Source organism: Podarcis bocagei, assembly GCF_964188305.1.
Source record: "Podarcis bocagei genome assembly, chromosome: 12".
NCBI lineage: Eukaryota > Metazoa > Chordata > Lepidosauria > Squamata > Lacertidae > Podarcis > Podarcis bocagei.
The window spans coordinates 37,717,834-37,734,700 of NC_138137.1; the positions used below are offsets into that span (position 1 = coordinate 37,717,834).

Genomic DNA, 16,867 nt, shown 5'->3' on the forward strand with positions numbered 1-16,867 from the left:
ATGAACAAACCTGGAACCATCCACAATTGTAAATAATGGCTGAAACAAGATGAATAAGCTGCCAATATGCTTTGAGACCAAATTTAAGGTTTTACAGTTAGCAAGACAACTTGGGAGGAGGATATTCCCTACATACCTGCCGATAACTGTGGACACCTAGAAGGGCCCTTCTAGAGGGGGCCACGTGTGCTGGAGGTTTGCTCCATGGTAGCTTGGACTAGATCCTTCAAGACAGTAACACCTGCCCTGTGGAACGCACTACCAGTCAAAACTTATTGACAGGCTGCAACGTTGTGTGCATTTCATCAGATGCTAAAAACTTATTTGTTTTTACAGGTTTTCCTAGAAGGATGAGTTCTTACTTGTTTTATTTTGTTGCTGTATACCATGGGTAGGCAAACTAAGGCCCGGGGGCCGGATCTGGCCCAATCGCCTTCTAAATCCAGCCCACGGACAGTCCGGGAATCAGCGTGTTTTTACATGAGTAGAATGTGTCCTTTTATTTAAAATGCATCTCTGGGTTATTTGTGGGGCTTCCTGGTGTTTTCACATGAGCAGAATGTGTGCTTTTATTTAAAGTGCATCTCTGGATTATTTGTGGGGCATAGGAATTCGTTCATCCCCCCCAAATATAGTCTGGCCCCCCACAAGGTCTGAGGGACAGTGGACCAACCCCCTGCTGAAAAAGTTTGCTGACCCTTACTATATACAGTATTACTGTTGGCATCTGTTTCAGGAGACAATGGAGGAGTGCACCTTTGGGGGTAAAGTCAAACTGTTGGGCAGTTGCAGTGCCTGCTGTGGCTGTAGAGACCGATATGAGACAGAGACATTTTTTGTTCCAGCTGGAGCAGATGAAGGCATCCAGTTGTGCTGCTGCAGATGCACCAAGGCATTTCTTCTCTCTGTGCTCTTCCCATTGTGGTACTGTTGTGATGTTCACTGTGATTTAGAAATATTCCTAATATTAACAAACCACTACAATACTCTTAATTCAGGATTTCCCAAACTTGGGTCTCCAGCTGTTTTTGGACTACAATTCCCACCATCCCTGACCACTGGTCCTGCTAGCTAGGGATTGTGGGAGTTGCAGTCCAAAAACAGCTGGAGACCCAAGTTTGGGAAACCCTGCTCTAATTTAATTTCTGTTTTCCCATCCTGTTCTGCTCAAAAGTGAGCATTCTCTTCCTAAAGAAAATAATATTGCCAAATTCCTAACCATCAGGTAAACCAAACTTGTTTTTCAGAACTGAATTTCTCCCTGCAATGCCTCTGGCCTTTAAAAAGGAAATTTATTTGCTACTGCCTATAAAACTTTACTACTTTGTTGCAATGTTTAATTGCATTACTGTCGAACAGAGCCTCAGGAATGTGTACATCAAATCCCACTATTAAATCTGACATTCCTAATCTATAAAATATATACACACGGTTCCAGTTTGTCATTTATGATATCTTCTTTAGGATACAAATCAAAACAAAGCATTTGTATGCACATATGGGAGAAATTGTAAGGTGTGAAGGGATGCCTTGGTGTCCATGGTGAATCACACAGCAAACAAGGGTTTTCATTTAAATGACTTTCATAGGACCTGTATATTCCTACTGCCTGTATTCCAGAGAGTTACCGTATATGTGCAAATGGCTCACACTGGGCAAGTGATATAAGCACATTAGCTCTTTCCTTTCTGATAGCTCCCCGCAGAGAAACACTGCTGGATATCATCCTACGTGTTGAATTGATATAATTTCTTTAGGGTCACTGACATTTCTTAAAGAGACGTCTATGCTCTGTGATAATTAAACCAAAACGTATTGCCATTATCTGTCTCAGTAATAATGTGGGGTCCCCCCCCCCTCCAAGGTGTAATGGGCTGATCAAATATTTAAGGAACTTAGCAATATTTCTTAAGGTTGTGACTACAAGTTTCAGAAAAGGCTTTCTTTTTTGTGATTACCAAGCTCAAAGAAGCATTTCCCTGAAAATCTGCCTTAAAACTGCACAGTGATCTCATGGTCACTGGCTGGATTTGTAACTGGCTGACTGACCGAACCCAAAGGGTGCTCATCAGTGGTTCCTCTTCATCCTGGAGAAGAGTGACTAGTGGGGTGCCACAGGGTTCTGTCTTGGGCCCGGTCTTATTCAACATCTTTATCAACGACTTGGATGATGGACTCAAGGGCATCCTGATCAAATTTGCAGATGACACCAAACTGGGAGGGGTGGCTAACACCCCAGAGGACAGAATCACACTTCAAAATGACCTTGACAGATTAGAGAACTGGGCCAAAACAAACAAGATGAACTTTAACAGGGAGAAATGTAAAGTATTGCACTTGGGCAAAAAAAATGAGAGGCACAAATACAAGATGGGTGACACCTGGCTTGAGAGCAGTACATGTGAAAAGGATCTAGGAGTCTTGGTTGACCACAAACTTGACATGAGCCAACAGTGTGATGCGGCAGCTAAAAGAGCCAATGCAATTCTGGGCTGCATCAATAGGAGTATAGCATCTAGATCAAGGGAAGTAATAGTGCCACTGTATTCTGCTCTGGTCAGACCTCACCTGGAGTACTGTGTCCAGTTCTGGGCACCACAGTTCAAGAAGGACACTGACAAACTGGAACATGTCCAGAGGAGGGCAACCAAAATGGTCAAAGGCCTGGAAACGATGCCTTATGAGGAACGGCTAAGGGAGCTGGATATGTTTAGCCTGGAGAAGAGGAGGTTAAGGGGTGATATGATAGCCATGTTCAAATATATAAAAGGATGTCATATAGAGGAGGGAGAAAGGTTGTTTTCTGCTGCTCCAGAGAAGCGGACACGGAGCAATGGATCCAAACTACAAGAAAGAAGATTCCACCTAAACATTAGGAAGAACTTCCTGACAGTAAGAGCTGTTTGACAGTGGAATTTGCTGCCAAGGAGTGTGGTGGAGTCTCCTTCTTTGGAGGTCTTTAAGCAGAGGCTTGACAACCATATGTCAGGAGTGCTCTGATGGTGTTTCCTGCTTGGCAGGGGGTTGGACTCGATGGCCCTTGTGGTCTCTTCCAACTCTATGATTCTATGATTCTATGGTAAGATGTGATTTAGCAAGAAAATTCTGGCAGAGAAACTCACATAGCAGAATAGTATCACTAAAATATTAATTGAAGAATTTTTTGGGGAGGGAGGATACTTTTATTTCCTTTATTTTATGTCATGGTATTGGGGCGGGGCTACATGATCCTATAAAGAGACACAGAGTTCCTGATCAACTTCAGAAGTTCTGCCCAAATATAATCTGCCTGCAGGAAACGCACCATGATAGGCCAACGCGCTTGCTGGCTCACAGATACTAGGGGAGGATTTCTCAGCTCCTCAAGAAGTGTAATTATTGATGTGGCTGCAATTATTGATGCACCTTTCCTGTTCAGGGTCAAGAGAGATCTTGAGGGGGGATTACATATTCTTGAAGGGAAAATAGGGACCAAAATCCTTAACTATTGCTTCTATCTTAGGTCCAAACTCCCACTAGTGGAGGTTTTTAGTGTGTATGGCTTTTCCTTTCAGAGAAATTGAAGGAGGGTGGAGTCTTGATTGGTGGTGATCCTGATATGTCACATTGTGAGGGTTTGGGCAGCAAGGGTTGAGGAACCCCAACCCTAGCTGTCAACTTTTCCCTTTTCTTGCGAGGAATCCTATTCGGAATAAGGGAATTTCCTTTTTAAAAAGGGAAAAGTTGACAGCTATGACTCCAACTTCTCTGTTCAGGGTGTGCAAATTTGCAAGTCTTTTAGTCTTCCATGGACACATGGCAGGAGATACATTCTGCTGACCTAGGTTTCATTTTCTATTCTTCTCAATATGGGTCCCTCTGCATAATCAATTATGTCTCAATAGACTGTTCTTTCCATGACAGCTTGAAGGGGGGGTGTAGCCCCCAGGAAGATAGATAATAATTAACCTTTGGATTCTGGGCACTAAGCAGGAATCCCCTGTATGGTATCGGAAAAATACTCTCCTAGCACGTCAGGAATCAGTGCAGGCGTCAAGTGATGTGATACAACAATAGGTAAAGGTAAAGGGACCCCTGACTATTAGGTCCAGTCGTGGCTGACTCTGGGGTTGCAGCGCTCATCTCACTTTATTGGCCAAGGGAGCCGGCGTACAGCTTCCAGGTCATATGGCCAGCATGACTAAGCCGCTTCTAGCGAACCAGAGCAGCACACGAAACGCCGTTTACCTTCCCCGCTGGAGCGGTACCTATTTATCTACTTGCACTTTGACTGCTAGGTTGGCAGGAGCAGGGACCGAGCAACGGGAGCTCACCCCATCGCGGGGATTCGAACCGCTGACCTTCTGATTGTCAAGTCCTAGGCTCTGTGGTTTAACCCACAGCGCCACCCGTGTTTAATTGTAATAGGGATTCCTCCTGCCCTGTTGTATGGGATTCTATGCAGTCCTGAAGGGAGTGGCAATAAATGAATCATCTAAACAATGCTGCTCCCCTGTGTTTTCCTGCCCTTTCACCATATATCCAATTGTGATGGGACATGAAGCAGGGACTCTCATGCCAGTCTTAACACTCAGGTAGATTCATATGAGAGATGGATCCTTCTTGTAGGTAGTTTACTTGCACATGCTATTTCTGTGATACGATGACATGAGCACAGATATACTGCAGTCATACCACTATAATAATATATAGTAAGACTCGAACTTTACTTACATAAAATGGAGGTTTTTCTTTACTGTGTAAATCTCATTAATTTTTAGTGCAACACATCTCTAAAATAAGGTCCGGATATCCATTTACAAAACAGACAAAGCTGCTAGCATTTATAACTTTCTCTAGCTATTTTATGTTCTAACATTTTATCCATTATTACTCAACAAGCTTCTCACTAATTTGATAATTAAATGACCCGTTTGTGTTTTTTCTGCAGAAAAGCAATGGAACTATTCTGTTATTGAATCTGATAAGCTCTTTCTTCATATGATTAGAAATGCTAAGGGAGGATTTTTCATTTCCAGTTCGCAAAGGCAAACTTTTAAATAAATAAATAAATAAATGCAGAGATAAATGAGGGAATCTGAGCTGTTTTAATGGCGTTTGACTCATAAAAGTGTCTAAGTGGTGTTTGAAATAAAAAAAAATATGAGTTATGCATTCATAAAAGACATACAGATTTGTTCCCTGCTGAAAACGACTTGCATATTTGGAACGAGAATAGTAATAAGATTTCTTCTAATTAGAAAACTAATCATATTTCCCCCACCAATCTAAGCCCTGTTAACTCATGATACCAAAACCTGGTAAGATGTTGTTCCATGATGGAAAAAATGGTGGGATAAAAATGAATTAAATAAGAAATAAATAAACTTGAGTATACCTAAAATAGCTCCTGTGATCCCATGTGTTTTTTTCAGAGAAGAGGGAGAGCAATTTCTGAAAAAACAGATGGGATCCCAGGAACTATTTTAGGTTCACTCAAGTTTGTTTATTTCTTATTTAATTCATTTTTATCCCACCATTTTCCCCATCATGGAGCGACATGCCAAAAACAAACACACATGAGGTGAAGGTACCCGTGTGTGTGCCACAATGGTCAAATTATCTCTGCCCAGTAAGGGGTGCACTGGATGCACCAGCCAAAGCTGTTGATAGGTGTCTTTTACTACGGAGGCCACCTGAGTCTACATGGACAAAGATGGCTCCAAGAACCCCCCCCCCAAACTGCTTATCTGTTTTTTCCAGAGGGAGTGCAACACCATCTAGAACAGGCAGATCCCCCAATTCTTGAACCAGGGAACCATTTGCCCACAGTGTCCTAGCAGGATTCAGCTTCAGTTTATTGACCCATGTCTACTCCATAAAGTGCAGTGGTTCAGCTTACGCACAGCCTCTCTTTAGATTTAATAGAAGAGTAGAGCTGAGAGTCAATAGTATACAGATGACACTGTGTCCCACACCTCCTGATGATTGTTCCCAATGGTTTTATGTAGATATTAAATAGCATTGTGGACAAAATAGTGTCTCGAGTCATCTGGCAACTAAGCTACCAAGATGTAGGTGTGAGTCTCCGGTACCAGTCATGCGGGTAGGAGCAAAACCATCATAAAACTGTGCTTCCAACACACAAGCCATGGCCCTGCCCATCCGTCAAAATGGACAGCATCTTCTCCGTGTCTTTTTGTTGTTTAGTCGTGTCCAACTCTTCGTGACCCCATGGACCAGAGCACGCCAGGCACTCCTGTCTTCCACTGCCTCCCGCAGTTTGGCCAAACTCATGCTGGTAGCTTCGAGAACACTGTCCAACCATCTCGTCCTCTGTTGTCCCCTTTTCCTTGTGCCCTCCATCTTTCCCAACATCAGGGTCTTTTCCAGGGAGTCCTCTCTTCTCATGAGGTGGCCAAAGTATTGGAGCCTCAGCTTCAGGATCTGTCCTTCCAGTGAGCACTCAGGGCTGATTTCCTTCAGAATGGATAGGTTTGATCTTCTTGCAGTCTATGGGACTCTCAAGAGTCTCCTACAGCACCATAATTCAAAAGCATCAATTATTCGGCGATCAGCCTTCTTTATGGTCCAGCTCTCACTTCCAAGCCATGGCCCTGCCCATCCGTCAAAATGGACCGCATCGTCTCCATGTCTTATACCTTTCAAATTCTAGGCCATTCTAATTATACATCCTGAAGGTAGGTTTCACTGGGCTGCAAATCACAAGGACAAAGTGTCTCTTGAAGAGCTATGGAAAGAGTTGGGACTAATAAGGAAGCTTACGGGAAGAGGGAGAGGACCTTCTGCTGCCTGTGATGAATGAACTATTTGGTATATGGGAGCTGCTTCAGGCTATGCAAGCCAAATAAGGTGAGGTAGTATAACCTCTTGGTTGGGCTTCAGCTCTTTGGCTCTGGGCAACTAACTATTCATATCCTATACAGAAAATGGAAAAATTACCTACCACTACAAGAATGTGTTGGAAGGATAAATGAGGTAAACTTTATTGCAGATTAACATATCCTTAGGGATTGCAATTATGGCAATAAATCTAAAAGAGCTTGTGAGGTAATATATGTTCATAATAAAGTATTTAGCTCCTATCCATAATCTCATGAGCAGAAGGGGGAAGAGAGGTTTGGTGAAGAAAACAACATAATTAACAACCCACTTAATGGCAGGCATTACTACACCTCTCCAGAAGAATATGCGACTAAAGGGAAGTCTTCTTTCTGCACATAACTGTTAGTCTCTTTCTGCACAAAACTGCTCCATTTTGGGGAAGCCTTGCTCCTCTTTTCTCTTGCTTTCTGAGAAGTCTTGCTCATAGGTTTTTCCCTGCTTTTGCACACACTGTACGAACCTGCTCTTCACGCCTAGCTGAACCTGATTGTTATATTGTTACATGCTATGATCAATCATTAGTAACAGACATCCTAAGCTCATGGAAAACAAACCGTACCTGCTCTCCATGCCTAGCTGACCACAACTACAGAACCTGATTGTTATATTGTTTGTGCCATATTAATCTCTAGTTACAATTCAATTAGGAGGCTTCATGCCTGTCTAGTTCTAGCTCCGATTCCCAGCCTTTACTCCATCAATGATAAATGATCACATGCAATCCCCACCTCTCACATGTAATTCCCGCCTTAGTACTTATGTTAACCAATCACAAGTTTCTGTGTGTATGTATCAACCAATCAGCCACAGGCCCACCTGTGGCAATGCTTGCAATATTCAATAAAATAGGCTCCCAGGGCCCGCCCTGACAGACGCCTCATGTTACACCTGCCTCTCTCGTCTCCCGTGATTTTTCATTCCTACATCTGGTGACCCCGACGTGCCAGATCCCTTGCGCAGCCGAGCAGTCAGCCAGCCTCATACTTCACTCGACTGGAGAAGTCTTAGCCGGCTACACCGTGAGTATGGGGGGGGAGCTTACAAAGTCCCAGAAAGTGCATGCTACTGAACTGCTTCATTTAGTCAGACAGAGAGGTGCAGGTGCTCATGTTTCTTTAAAGGAAATTGAACGTTTGTTATGTGAGATTGCATTCCAATGTCCCTGGTACCCAGAGGCAGGCTCCTTGGGGGTAGAGGCTTGGCAAAAGATTGGAAAAACTTTTTTTGCAGAACCCAGGGCTCCTATCCACTGTCTGCTAACTTGGCAGAAATGTGCAGATGCCGTGGCAAAATTTGGACCTCAGGCGTCCCAGGCGTCTCCCTCTGCCCCTGCATCTCTGTCTGTTGGAGACAACCCCCCTCCTTATCCTAAGCTTTTGCCTCCTACACAATCCTGCCAATCCCTCCCTCCTTTGCCTGCTTCCAACCCATCCACCCCCCCTTCCCCCCCTCCTGCATCTGCTCATACAGGAGCTGTCCCTCAGCCCACAACCACCACCCCCATTCCCCCTTCCCTCCCTCCTGTGTTTCCTTTGCCTGCACCCGCTTCTTCAGAAGCTGTGTCTCAGCCAACATCCACTTCCCCCCCTCTTTCTTCCCCCCCACTTTCTTCCCTCCCTCCTTCCACCCCTCCCTTGCCTGCCTCAGCTCCTGCCTGTTTCACGGGAGCTGTCCGTGTTGCACTTTCCCAGGCAAGGCAGAAAGGGCTCCTATCCTTAGAAGAAGAGTCTGAGTGGGCTGGGGTGTTCCATCTGCTTTCCCTATTTCTTATGCAAACCCAGGCACAGCACAACAACAGGTGCTATATGAAACCCTTTCTTATTCTGTAATGCGAGAATTAAGAAGGGCCATTGCTGATTCTGGTCTCAAATCCACCTATGTAACAGGAATGCGTGCTGATATGATAAAAGCATGTGCAAATGTTGGAAGCCAGAGTCATGTGATGTCCTTGCTTGCCGGTGCCATCCAGGCTGGCAATAAGCCAACTGGTAACTGTTTCAACTGCAAGCGCCCAGGACATTTTGCAAAAGAATGCAGAGCACCTGGCGGTGGGGCGCACAGGAATGGCGCTGCCAACAAGGCTAGACCTTCCAAAAAATGCCTGAAATGTGGAATTGACTAATGATTGTGATGCTTTTGTCTCCTTTTTCAGTAGGTCTGAATATATCTCTTTAGTTGTTTCTCTCTTAGGAGTCCCTGGATTGGCTGTACGGAATCGTATGGACATTAATTCTTTAGCTTATTCTTCAGAAAAAGCCCTGAATTTTACTTCAGAAGCTCTTCACCTTTTGAATAAAGAACAGAGTGGACTACATAATGGACTTTTACAAAATTGTGCTATTGATTATCTATTGATGATTCATCATTATGGATGTGAACAAGTTGACAACATGTGTTGTTTTAATATTACTGATAATTCCAAAGCCATCCAAAAGCAGATCTCTCATTTGCAAAATCTTACACATCACATTAAACAGGACGTTGGTTTTTCTGGCCTCTGGGATTCTTTCACCCAGTGGCTTACTGCTTGGCTACCTAATCTTACTTGGCTTTGTAATCTCTTTCAATATGCCCTTGCTCGTCTCCCGTGATTTTTCATTTCTACATGCGACAAAACCTGAAATGCTTAGAAAGCATTTTCAAAATAAATTTTATATACGTTGTGGCATGATTGCTAAACACCAATAAATATTAATGGTTGGTGTTTCTTTTTTGTGTGTTTTTTTGCAAGTGCAGTAAAACACTTTATTTACTCTAAGCAAATGAATGACAAGGGTCATGATTTAAGACAATGATCTGGATAAAATTTATTAAGCAAGAGATTTGTGTAACTGGATTCTGAACTAGTTTTAACTCACTGACCCTGACTTCCTGTTAGGTGTTCTTCATTCAGCAACCTTAAACACCTTTCTGCATATGAACAGAATCCTGATTCTCAAGGATGTTTTCATGGCTAACAGAGAGGCTATATCACAACCAGCATAATGCAATCAAGATATGTTATGGTACTTTGTGATGGATTTTACAGCTGCCATGGCAAAGATCCAAAGACATAGCTGCAGTCACACATGAGGCTTAGGCTATTTTAGTTAAATTGTTGGCTTTTCTCCTTTTGAATGGCTGACCCCAAATGCCCAAAAGAGTAAGAAGTCTTAGTTGCAAAAGCAGATTGCTTTGTGGCATGTTGTGGTTTGAAAACAATAAGCCTAAGGTCTTGCCAAGCATAATAAACTGTAGTTTTGCGCATCTTTGGATTGTGGCTAATGTTACTGCGTTATATAAATGTTGTTATAAGGATGTTGCGGCATCCTTTTTGCATGCAGGAGAGGAACTTGTTTAAAAACTGCTTTCATTCTGTGTTCTTTTGTGATGCAGTTGGTTTTAAGGAACACCCACCCTCTTTTGTAGGAACACTCATGGAACGTAATGACCATGTCTATTTACAGCTACACAGAACCCAGTAGACATTATAGATAATGTGTGTGTAAATGATTTGTTAGTGACTTTCACTTTGAATCATTGCAATTAGATGTTTGAGGGGGTTGTTTTATTAAAAACATTAATCCCAAGCAACAGCTTTCTTTTTACTGGGGGTTGGTAAGAACTCACTAGAAAGGTTCAATCAATCCAAACAAGCAGTAAGCAAAGCTGTTATCTCTCAAATTGTGTTTGTAGAAAAAAAGCACAGGGGGAAAGAGAAACAGCCTTACTCTATGAAATTCCCCGAACTATTTCATTAGTACCTCTGCTTTAAATTGATAAAAATTTAATGCAGCTTGCAAAACTATCGTTTTTGGGGGAGAACATTGACACCCATGAGAAACAACTATATTTCTTCAGATGGTGTCATAAGATGGTGTGTCATAAGTCACTTTGATTTTTTTTAATGGCTTATCTCACTAAGAACAGTAAAATTTCCTGGACAAAATGGCCAAAAGGTATATTGACTTTTGTTCTCATGGCTGAATCCAGCCCATGCCAGAATGAATCTTCCTTCAGTGAAAATGTCAGTGAAATGAAGTCCAAGATTTTACAGATCCTCCAGACTTCAGTGCCATCCTACACACCCTCAGGATCTTCGGAGAAGTGGTGGCAGGCCCATCTGTAGCAGAGTGTTTTCAACTTTTCATTTTTAATGCTTATAGATTACTTTCACTCTCAAAATAAACTGCAGCCATTTCACTAAATCAAGCCTCATCAAAGAATACATTTGCTCTGACTCTAAATTTGGACTCTGTCCAACACAGTAGAGCTGTGACAGAATTTACTTGTAATAGTTAACATGTATTTTGGTGCATTGTGCTTCTTTTTTACTGATACCCCATATCAGTTTCATAAAAGACTGCAACTGAAATAAATAATGTGGGGAAGTCTTTAAATTTTTTAAAACCTGAACCTGTGTTTAAAAAAAGATCCAGCATGCTTAATGAATTCATACCTAAAAGTGCTAAAAAGCATTGTGGAGATTGAGCTGAACCAGCAGGTGGGAGTATTCAGCCTAGAATTTGATGTAGTTTGATACCCAATACTCTCATGCTCTAATGGTAGCATCAAAACCATAAAGCTTCTGGAAATCAGTGAATAGAATATGATCCATTTACCATTTTGAAAAAGGCAATGATCATGGAGATGAAGGCCTCCTCTGTTTATATTTAATATGCAGCTGGTCTGGTTTTGCATATTAGGCAGTATTGGCTTCAGGCAGGTTCAACTCCTTAATTCCTGTTGTCAGAATCTGTTCGATCTAAGTAAGGCTGTAATCCTGCCAACACTTACAAGGTGGTACATCTTGCTGAACTCTATGGAATTTATTGAGAACTCAAAGTAAACTATTCAGAATATGTATAGAACAAGCTGCAATCATATGTACAATTTCCTTGGGGAAGCATCACTGAGCACAGCAGTACTTATTTTTGTGTAAATAAATACAGGTCATTGCTGTTACTTTTAACAGAAGAGACACTTTGATGTGTGTCGTGTGCAGATCCTTAGCATGCTATAAATAAACAAACACAATCTATCTGTACAAACAGGCACAATTAATAAGTGTATTAGTTCTGTGTCTGCCTTCATTGAATGAGGAAGTGTATAATAAAGATTGGGTTGTCTCATCCTGTCCCATCACATTCTTCTACAAGCAAACATGTATGTTCTGTCCTGCTCATTATGCTGGTGATTATAGAGTAAATTGGCCAGGTGCAAATTACGACAAGGGTCCTGTGTCTTTTTACTTGTTGTGTAGGACAGGAAAGTTCAGCAGGTGTAGATGACATTCCTTCCTCTTTATAGCTATTAAAGGTGCAGGAATCCTGTTTATTTTTGCATCTGGCCATCCTGATGCAAAGTTATGAGGAAGACCTACTGGTCTGTTTATTTGTCTGGAAAATTAAAAGGAAAAGATAAGGGAAAGCTGACTGAACTGTGGACAACTGCAGGAAGTAAGAGGTTGAGAGAAATGCCTAGTTGGGTAAAAAAGGCCATAGCAGTGACAGCATTAGAGGAAATTGTACAGGATGAGGCCATATATGAAATGGTGATGATGCTATGAATTCATACTGCCCGCCACAGAAATATCACTGCAAATTTGCGACAGATTACTAGGAAGCCTTTTTTTAGCTTTACAAATGTAGTTCCTAAGGGCATTTACTGGCCACATGAACTAGATGAAACCATGAAATGAAAGAGTGAGACAAATGAAGCATCAGTGTACAAATTCCAATTGGTCAGGCCATGTGCTGTCAAGCAGCATTTGACATGAAATGAATCAAGGCAGGTGAGACAAAAGAGATCAAAGGGTAGTTCTCTGGGGGACCAAATGAGAAACATGTGCTTCACTCCATTGTGCAAATGCAGCCCAAATAAACTTCATGATGAGACGCTGTACAGATAGATCAGCAAGGAGAGACTGTGTTTATTTTATAATGTGTGGCATTATACATTTATCACTAAATGCTTGTTTTTGAAATGGTGAAAAGAGGACCTTAGTCAAGGATTAAGAACATATGAATGTGGGGGGATGCTCCCCTAAAACCCAAGAAATAAATGAATGTCAGAATCTAGATAATATTTGGGATATTGACGGGAAAATACAAGCTGCACAGGGATTCTTGGGCTAGCCTATGCAAACCAGCTGGCTAGTTAAGTGCAGAGCCATTAAGAAACAACGGAGTGTCATTAAGGGTGTGCTGGGAAGAGCGAGAAGAACACAGGCCAGACCTCCATGAGGCGCTGGCAGAAGGAGGCTGCACTAAGAGACTGGGAACCATGTCTGACTGCTGTTTCAGACACAAGCTTGCTGAATCTATGAAAGATGCTCTTGGGACATAATGTTCTGCACCTCCTCCAGGTGTAAATATGGGTTAATAATATTCCTTAAAGACAGTAGCCTCCACTGTGCCTCAGTCCTCCCAATGGAAACACAATCCTGGGTGAGCACCTGGGACCCCTGGAATCTCACACCCTTTGTGGAGATTGGGGTGGTGTGTAACAATATATTCATGGATTTCACTGGGTTAGAATAATGCTCCAAAATAGCCCAACACATCTGGATTAAAGACATGATAGAGCCTCTGGAAAGAACTTAAAAGTCCAGAGTGCATGTCTGAGTACACTCAGTTTTCCCTCGCCTCTGTATCGGGAAATCCAAGAGGACATGATCACTTCCTCCCAAGGTTCCCAGCTGCTTCCACTTCAATGTTCAATTCCTCCCTGCTGGTGAGGACTAGAGTCTTCAGTGTTACGCTGCCAAACATTCTGTCAGCTTTTCTTGCTGAGACTTAAGTGCTTACTTTTACTACTAGAAGCTGAAATCTTGCCTGCGGCTGTATTTTTGGTTCATGAGTAATGCAATGCTTGTGTGAGCATCCCCATCCTGCCCTGCCTCCAAGTTGATTTAAGATTCAAAAAGGACCTTGCAAGGATCATGCATACTCTCCAGGACAGTCTGCCTAAGGAAAATAGAATGTCTACCCAGTCTGCTTGCTGTTCCCTTAGGTATATCCTGCCAGCTTCCATATAACATTTTTCTCAAGTAGAACCTGCTCCTAGCAAAGCAACATTTTAAAAACTGCTTTCCACCCACTAACACTGCTCTAGGGCTTGTTGACATACTTCCCTGTGATAAGATCAAGAACACAAGGCTTGCTGGGGATTTTATATGTACTTCTATACCCTTAAGAACGACTTGTAGATGCTAGGGAATATGTAAATGAGCCAAAGCTGCGAGTAAGTTATTTATTATGGATTTATATGCATTGTGCAATTGGCAGCTACATTTTATTGCAGCAGGAAACAAATCTCTCAGTCTCCTGCTGTTTGAAGGTTTGGGAAGATTTATTAAAAGTTTAAAGGGGGATTTCTGAATTGGATAGAACATATCAAACTAGTGTTAAACAAAACAAAAAAAGTCCTCAAATATATATAAAAAAAGATGACTTACTGGCTTTGAATATTTGCATTTTGTATTCTATGTACAGTGGTACCTCGGGTTACATGCGCTTCAGGGTACAGACTCTGCTAACCCAGAAATAGTACCTAGGTTAAGAACTTTGCTTCAGGATGAGAACAGAAATTGTGCTCCGGTGGCGTGGCAGCAGCAGGAGGCCCCATTAGCTAAAGTGGTGCTTCAGGTTAAGAACAGTTTCAGGTTAAGAACAGACCTCCGGAACGAATTAAGTCCTTAATCCGAGGTACCACTGTACATATATCCACACATGGTTCACATGTGCAGCTGTTCTAATAATGCTGTTAAGGGAGGTGAGGTGAGGCTGAATGCTTGGGCCCTCTTCTAATAGCCAAGCTACCTTTCTGGGTGACAAGCCATTAAGGGGAACAAAGTAAGGGGCTCAGTGCAAGATGGCAAATGGGTGGGGGCTCCTCCCTCAATTCACAGGTAGTTAAAAAGACAAAGACAGAGTTGAGAGTGGAGAGTGAGTCATGTGAACTAGAAGCAACAGACTGGGAAGCCAGAGTGATGCTTGATTTCTGTTTGTATCCAAGGCTGTGGAGGAAGCAAGGCCCACTTGGGGTATTAATGCTATGAACCCCTCCATCATAGGTTCAGGTTGTTGTTGTTTAGTCGTTTAGTCGTGTCTGACTCTTCGTGACGCCATGGACCACGCCAGGCACTCCTGTCTTCCACTGCCTCCCGCAGTTTGGTCAGATTCATGTTTCTAGCTTCGAGAACACTGTCCAACCATCTCGTCCTCTGTCGTCCCTTCTTCTTGTGCCCTCAATCTTTCCCAACATCAGGGTCTTTTCCAGGGAGTCTTCTCTTATCATGAGGTGGCCAAAGTATTAATGCTATGAACCCCTCCATCATAGGTTCAGGTTGTATATATGTGTAAATAAACCATATATCACAAAGGAAACACAAACCCTGGGTACACATCTGAAAGCCCGGAATCTCGCACCGCTTGGAGATTGTGATGGCACTCAACAATGCATATTTTTGAGATCATTTATTTTCCCTCCAGGCTCTATGACTTTGCTATCTGTTACTCAAGCTACTGATCAGCCTGAACTCCATGACTGTTGACTTGCTGCAGTGGCAGCATTTGTTCTGGGCACCGGCATGGGGGATATGGAGAGAGCTCCTAGACTATTGCTGGAGTAGCAGTTGTTGCCAGAGCAGTGGCCCATGTAGTAGCAGTAGCAAAGGAGTTGGATCTGATTGTGGGGTTGGAATTGCAAGTGTATGTATGTTAGCATACACCTATGTCAGTCATAATTCCAAGCTGAGTCCAGGAAACTTCATCCAGCTCCCATCAGCCCCAGTCATCATGGACAATGGCAAGCTAGGGGATCCTTTTACTCTCCAGATGTTGATGAAGCATAGTCACCATCCCTGGCCATTGGCCATGCTTGCTGGTGCTGATGGGAGGGCCAAAAGTTCCCCATCCCAGGCATAGCCAATTGAAACTGGATTATGGAGAAGATCACGTCCACCCAAAGAGGAAAGAGAGTTGCTACACCAACCAAGAGCCAGGTATACTCCACTCACCTTTGTACTGATGAAGAGAGTGGTAGAAACCCAGGAAATGCCTATTGACTACCATTTGCTACTGACTAATGTAACAGATCTGGAAAATCATAAAAAGAGAAGCATTTCCCCTTGATATTGCTAGCAAAATGCCATGGTGAATGGTACTGAATATGAAATAAACTATTTCAATTGTGTGGAATGACTGCTACCATAATACTCCATTATGTCTCCTGACACAAAAGACTTCATCCTTCTAAGGCTTCAAAACACATTAACCTCATTTTTGTGGGGGGTGCAGGGTGCAAAGCCACTCTGATAGCCATTTTAATCAAGTGGAAGCTAAGCATAGGGGCCCACTCAACCAGCAACTGAAATAATTCTGATTTCAAGGGAAAGCGTTGATCTGTATCACTGCATTCACTCAGCAAAGCAGCAATATTAAAATGGCTGAAAAAAGGGCACACTTTAATCAAAGTGATTTTCTTTTGACAGTCAAAAATATATTGTATTGCCTTAAGCAATATCTCTGACAAAATGTTTTCCTTTTAGATAAGATTTGATGTATGAGGAATAAAGAGCATCTTGGGGTTCTTTTGTTTTATTAACAGGAAAGAAAGTGAACAATTTTTTAGAGAAAAAACATTTGGAGCCTTTCAAGGAATCTCACATTTTAGGTTAGCATAAAATATATGCAGTTAAAATCTGAACCACATCACCAGTAGGTTTTAAATGGTCTATAGATCAACCCAAGTCAGTGTCAATGACTAGTCCATTGAGTCTAGACATTGTCTTTGTCTCCATTGTAATGGTGATAAGTGTTGTTCAAGGAATGGAGGAAACCACACTGACATTTTTATTACCCCCTGCATGCTTAGGGAGTGAGCTGGTTGCTTAGAGACTAATCTTGGGAACTGCAAATAAAGGCAGATGGCATTATTCTAATCTAGAATGATACTGACAGAGGTCAATACTAGCCTTCGTTTGTGCGCCCTTCACTCT

At 42.4% G+C, this 16,867-nt stretch overlaps 1 long non-coding RNA gene across 2 annotated transcripts in view; it reads right to left on the bottom strand.

Moving 5' to 3' along the window:
• Window positions 1-16,867, bottom strand: part of LOC308569418 — a 93,118-nt gene that overhangs the window by 16,762 nt on the left and 59,489 nt on the right. The window contains exon 6 of one of the 2 annotated variants that reach the window (XR_014000707.1): window positions 725-804. The exons of the other annotated variant lie outside the window; for it this stretch is intronic. This is a non-coding gene — a long non-coding RNA (uncharacterized lncRNA). Of the gene's footprint in view, window positions 1-724; window positions 805-16,867 lie in introns of those variants that run through there. 2 annotated transcript variants of the gene reach the window in all.